Genomic DNA, 6747 nt, shown 5'->3' on the forward strand with positions numbered 1-6747 from the left:
GTGACATTTTAGGAAGTAAAGGATAAATAATTGGAGGGAATATACATATGCTACTTTAGATTAGAGCCAGGATGGTGGCTTAGTGAGGTATGGGATTTAGTTCGTCCTCCAGAGAAGCTAGCAAATAGCCAGAAACAGTACAGAACAACTGCTGTAGCCACATCAGTGACTGGACACACAGCATACACCAGTCTGGACCAGCTGGACCAGCTGTGATCCCACCCAGAACCGTGAGTCACCCAAGCAGCAGTGGCTGGTGCCCCTACCCCACAGACTGCTTCCCAGAGGGGAAAGGAAAGGGACTTTACTAGCAGCAGGGGCTGCACTCTACCAAGCTACAATTGTGGAATTAATTAACAAATTCAGACTGCTAAAAATAGGCCCCGAGCCCAGCTGAACCTCGAGTGAAAGCTGAGGAAGCTGGGTTTTGCCCCAGCACAGAGGGGGAAGGGCTGATGGACAAAGAAGAAAAAAAAAAAACCAGAAGCTTATTTAGATCAGCCAGCACAAAACAGTTGAAAGGGTCTGGGTCTTGAAGGAAAGGAGGGGGCCTGAGATACACAGAGCAATGTACCAATTTAAGCTCTTGGTTGGCAAACCTGAGGAAGAGGAGCCCTGCTCTGAAAAGGATTTTTTTTCTTTTCTTTTTCATGGCTGTGTTTCTATGGCTTGACTACTCTTTGGATACACCTGCAAGGCTTCTCAGGCTCTAACTGCCCTGGGCAAGGGTGAAATTAAACTTGTCTAAGAGCTTGTCTGGAGGCTGTGCCTTCCCCAGGAGAAGGGTGAGGCCCAGATCAGGTGGAATCCCTCCCTCAAGGAACTCAGACCACAGAGTCTGGAAAACTGAAGTGATTAAAGCCAGCCTACCACCTCTCCTCTGTTTTGACCACACCTCCAGCAGGGAGAGTCTGCTGAAGTTAAAGGTACTATATCACCTTATGCTGGGGGGACCCACAGGCAGACAAGCACCACATACTGGGCAGGACAGGAAAAACACAGAGTCTAGAGGCTTCATAGGAAAGTCTTTCAACCTGCTGGGTCTCACCCTCAGGGAAAACTAACACAGGTGACTCTTTCCTCCTGAGAAGGAGCCAGTTTGGTCTGGGAAAATCTGGCTGGGGTCCATAATACCTAAGGAGATCATCCTAAGGGGAAAAAAGAATGGCACCATATAGGCAGGGCAAGAAACAAGAAAAGAAGAACTGAAAAATTGTGATGTGTTAAACAAAACCTAAGCTAGAGGTCTAGAATAAACTGAACTGAATGTTAAAGAACAGATAGACAATAAAGTCATCCAGCAGGAAATTCCTAGGTAAAAAAAGTGAAAATAATCTCCAGAATAAGCTAATTAAGGAAATTAAATGCCTAAATGCCAGCAAAAAAATAACAAATCATACTAGGAAATTGAAGATATGGCCCAATAAAAGGAACAAACCAGCAATTTAAATGAAATACAGGAGTTGAAACAATTAATTCAGAATGTTCAAACAGATGTGGAAAACCTCATCAAAAATTAAATCAGTGAATTGAGGGAGGATATAAAGAAGGCAAGGGATGAACAAAAAGAAGAAATCGATGCCTGAGAAAACAAATCACAGAACTTATGGGAATGAAAGGTACAGCAGAAGAGATGAAAGAAACAATGGAAACCTTCAATGTTAGATTTCAAGAGGCAGAAGATAGGGTTAGTGAACTGGAGGAAGGGACATCTGAAATCCACAAGCAAAAGAAAATATAGGGAAAAGAATGGAAAAATGTGAGCAGGGACTCAGGGAATTGAATGACAGCATGAAGTGCATGAATATACATGTTGTGGGTGTCCCAGAAGGAGAAGAGAAGGGAAAAGGAGGAGAAAAACTAATAGAGGAAATCATCACTGAATATTTCCCAACTCTTATGAAACATATAAAATTAAAGATCCAAGAAGTGCAGCATACCACAAACAGAATAGATCCAAATAGATGTACTCCAAGACACTTACTAAACAGATTGTTAGATGTCAAAGAGAAAGAATTTTGAAAGCAGCAAGAGCAAAGCAATCCATCACATACAATGGAAGCCCAATAAGACTATGTACAGATTTCTCAGCAGAAACCATGGAGGCAAGAAAACAATGGTATGACATATTTAAGATAATAAAAGACAAAAACTGCCAACCAAGAATTCTATATCCAGAAAATTTTCCTTCAAAAATGAGAGAGAAGTTAAAACATTTTCAGAAAAAAAAATCACCGAGAGAATTTGTGACATGGCTTTGCAAGAAATACAAATGGGAGCACTAGAGAGAGAGGTGTGAAGAAGAGTATAGAATTGAAGGCTATCAGTAAAGATAAAAAGAAGAAAAATTAGATATGACATATAAAATCCAAAAGGCAAATGGTAGAAGAAAGTACTGCCCTTACAGTAATAACACTAAGTGTCAATGGATTAAACTCCCCAATCAAAAGACGTAGACTTGCAGAAAGGATTTAAAAATAGGACCCATCTATATACTATCTATAAGAGACACATTTTAGACACAAAGATAGACATAGGTTGAAAGTGAAAGGTTGGGAAAAGATATTTCATGTAGATAACAATCAGAAAAGAGCAGGAGTAGCTGTACTAATATCCAACAAATTAGACTTCAACTGTAAAACAAAAGAGACAAAGAAAGACACTATGTATTAAGAAAAGGAACAATTCAACAGAAGACATAAAGTCATAAATATTTACACACTGAGCCAGAGTGCTCCAAAATATATGAGGCAAAGCTGAAAACACTGAAAAGAGAAATAGACACATCTACCATAATAATTGGAGACTTCAATTCCCCACTCTCATCAATGGACAGAACATCTAGACAGAAGATCAATAAAGAAACAGAGAATTTGAATAATACAATAAATGAGCTAGACTTAACAGATGTTTATAGAACATTACACCCCACAACAGCAGGATATACCTTTTTCTCAAGTGCTCATGAATGATTCTCAAGGATAGACCATATGCTGGGTCACAAAGCAAGTCTTAATAAATTTTAAAAGATTGAAATCATACAAAACACTTTCTCAGATCATAAAGGGATGAAGTTGGAAATCAATAATAGGCAGAGGGCCAGAAATTTCACAAACATATGGAAGCTGAACAACACTTAAACAACCAGTGGGTCAAGAAAGAAGTTACAAGAGAAATGAGTAAATGGCTTGAGGCAAATGAAAATGAAAACACAACATATCAAAATTTATGGGATGCAGCAAAGACAGTACTAAGAGGGAAATTTATTGCCCTAAATGTTATATCAAAAAAGAAGAAAGAGCAAAAATTGAGGAATTAATTGTTCACTTGGAAGAACTAGTGAAAGGACAGCAAACTAACCCCAAAGCAAGCAAAAAAGAAAGAATGAATGAAGATTAGAGCAAAAATAAATAAAATTGATAGCATGAAAACAATCAAGAAAATCAACAAAACAATAAGTTGATTCTATGAGAAAATCAATCTTATTGATGGACCCTTAATGAGGCTGACAAAAAGGAGAGAGGATGCAAATAAATAAAATCAGAAATGGAAGTGGAGACATAAGTACTGACCCCACAGAAATAAAAGAGGTAATGAGAGGACACTGTGAACAGCTTTATGCTAATAAACTAGACAATGTAGATTAAATGGACAACTTCCTAGACAGGCATGAACAACTAACATTGACCTCAACAAACCAAACACAAGTAAAGAAGTTCAATTAATCATTAAGAAGCTCCCAAAAAAGAAAAGCCCAGGACCAGATGGCTTCGAATGTGAATTCTAGCAAACATTCAAGAAAGAATTAGTACCAATCCTGCTTAAAGTCTTCAAAAATATTGAAGAGGAGGGAAGGCTATGTAACTCATTCTATGAAGCCAACATCACCCTCATACCAAAGCCAGACAAAGATACTACAAGAAAAGAAAATTACAGACCAATCTCTCTAATGAATATAGATGCAAAAATCCTCAATAAAATTCTTACAAATTGAATCTAGCAGCACATTAAAAGACTGTTACACCATGACCAAGTAAATATGCTACTTTATATTTCACTCTTAGTTTTTCTATACTTTTTAGACTGTATTAGGTAAAACATTTTCCCTCCTCAAAATATTACTAATAAAATGAAATGTAAAGTTCAGAGAGACAATTTTTGCAAAGAATTCCTGCCTGTAATTTATAAGAGTTGCATCTAATTTCAATTCAATCTTGAACTCTACTAAACTGGAGAAAATAACCATATGACCCAAAGGTGAAATCACCATCCTCCACATTTCCTTCTGTGACTTTCTAGCATGTAATTTCTGAGGGAATAAATTATTTATTTTCTCCACCATGTCATCACTTTACACACAAAGTGAACAATTCTATTTAAATGATATATATTAGACTTCAGGTCTTATGCCATGGTAGAATGAACTAAAGTGGACACAGCTTCCTACTTCAAGTACATAAAATACTGGGTAAAATACCACCACTGTTCTAATATTTTAGTATAAAATAGAAAGAAGAAGCCAAAATCTCAGGAAACCAAGAGAGAATACAAATAGTCGGTAAGCTCTACTCTATGCCATCAGAGCCTGAGGGAGGGAGGAGAGCATGGTAGACCCAGTTACAGGCTAAGGATTAGGGTTGAACTCCATATATGGACAGGCAGTAAGATGCAACAGGCACTGGTCATGCTTCATCACACCCCTTTAAATTTTTACCAATTTGTGTACACAGTCTTCCTGTGAGCTTTCACTACAACAGCCAGCACCTGTATCTATTCGACACAGGCTATTAGAACCCCTTCACATGTCCCCACTAAAAGCAGAAACCACTTAGAATTTGTGGCACTCTTGGGGAATCCCTTATCTCAGAAGTGTAAATACACCAACTCCCTTGTCTCTGATCAGAAGGGACTTTGTTATAGTACCATAGCCTTGTTGGTCAAATTCCCTTCCAGTCTCACTTTCTAAAAACCTTATTTTTCCTGGGAATTACCACAATTATTTTCACAGGAGTCCTCCCCTCAGAGTCTGGTTCAGACTTAAGTCAACTTAAGACACAAGATGTTGAATCCTCACAAGGTTAGTGCTGGAACTGGCTACCCTGGTAAAGCCAGAATCCTGGAAGATAGGCCTCTTGGTACAAGAGGCACAACCTGCCTAGGGAAATCCAAAGGAAGGTTATCTGAATTGAAATAATAAAACAAAAATTCTACCATGAGCAAGTGAAACCTGGGCCTCCAAAGCACACAGGTGTGGATCAGAATTTACACAATTGATAAGATTCAAGAACTCCCAAGCTAAGAAATTAATGTAAAAGTGATCTCATGCAAATGAGATGCAGATGTGAATGCAAAACTACTCTACACTAACATATCTGCCGTAAATAGGATAAGCAACTCCCATGGAGTAGGGCATGGGGAAATGGTGGCAGGTGTGGCATGAGGTATTGGATGGTGATAGTGAGAGAAGCTCACCATTTAAAAAATGACTAAATATGCAAGCAGAAATGGCTCCACCTTGATAAAGTCTCATTTAAACAATTGGAGGATTCTACACTCTGATCTATCAGTATTCTTGAGAGGCTTGAAGAAAAAGTAAGAAATAAAAAAACAATGAAAGAAAATGTACTATTAAAAAACATAATTGAAGATCTATACATGTAAAGGTTATGATGTCAGATTGAACCCATGCATATAATTTTACTCTCTTTTGGACTCTCATTAAAAAAAAAAAAAAGATATCTTAAACCCGAAAAGATGGATCAAACACTAGAAGAGACACAGTAACATAATTTTGAAAGCTGAAAAACAGATGGATCAGTGCAAATGACTATGGAAACTTGAGAAAGGCAAATATGAAAATTTACAGAGTAGAGAGGCAATTCCATTACAAAGATTGCAGAAAGCTATTTGAGTAGCAGTTAGATTTCTAATAGAGTCCCTCTCCTCCACATTGCCCACTTCCACTTATTTGGAACAATAATCTTTATCCACAAAGTCTGAAGAAGGTAAAACAAAGGTCTTCTGGACTGGTAAATACCAGACAGAGTTGAAGGTATGTATGGGAAGAAACAAGATGGCTAAGTGACCATACAACAACTAATGACCATCAAAACAAAATAAATATTCAAATAAAAAAAGAGTTCTTGCTAGTCTTTTTAATTACAGAAAAATGAAACACTCAGTGTAAGAGTTGAAAGATAAAGTTAAGGAAACCTTCCAGAAAGTAGAGCAAAAAGAAAAGAAAGAAGATCATTCCAGAAAGTCTAATATCAAGAACTAGGAAATACAGAAAGAGAGCAAAGTAAAAACTGAAGGGAAGAAATCTTTAATGAGATATTGGAAAGAATACTCCCTAAAATGAAAGATATGAGTTTCCAGATTAAAAGAGCCTTAGTGAGTATTCAACATAATGCAAGAAATTAGATTGTCACTATCACAATCATCATGACAATTCAGAACATATGAAAGAAAAAGATTCTACAGACATATAAATAGGAAAAAAGGACAATATATGATATGAATAAAGTGACCATATAATCTAACATCCTAAGCAGGATCCTTTAAAATTGGATACATTTTTAATTTCTTCACTGAGAAATTGGTTTATTTCATTGAAAGACACATAAAATCATTCTACTCAAAAACGAGTACAAAATATACTGTTTCTAAGAAGTAAAAATAATTCATCTGCTACATTAAAGCAGAAAAACTTCTTCATGCTTACATTGTTTACACTAAATAATAACA

General features: G+C 36.9%; 1 long non-coding RNA gene across 1 annotated transcript in view; it reads right to left on the bottom strand.

Moving 5' to 3' along the window:
- The window catches only part of LOC143646205 (uncharacterized), a 167621-nt gene that overhangs the window by 119333 nt on the left and 41541 nt on the right, over positions 1–6747 (bottom strand). The gene's annotated exons all lie outside the window — the stretch shown is intronic.

The sequence above is a fragment of the Tamandua tetradactyla genome, chromosome 9, assembly GCF_023851605.1.
Source record: "Tamandua tetradactyla isolate mTamTet1 chromosome 9, mTamTet1.pri, whole genome shotgun sequence".
NCBI classification, from domain to species: Eukaryota; Metazoa; Chordata; class Mammalia; order Pilosa; family Myrmecophagidae; genus Tamandua; species Tamandua tetradactyla.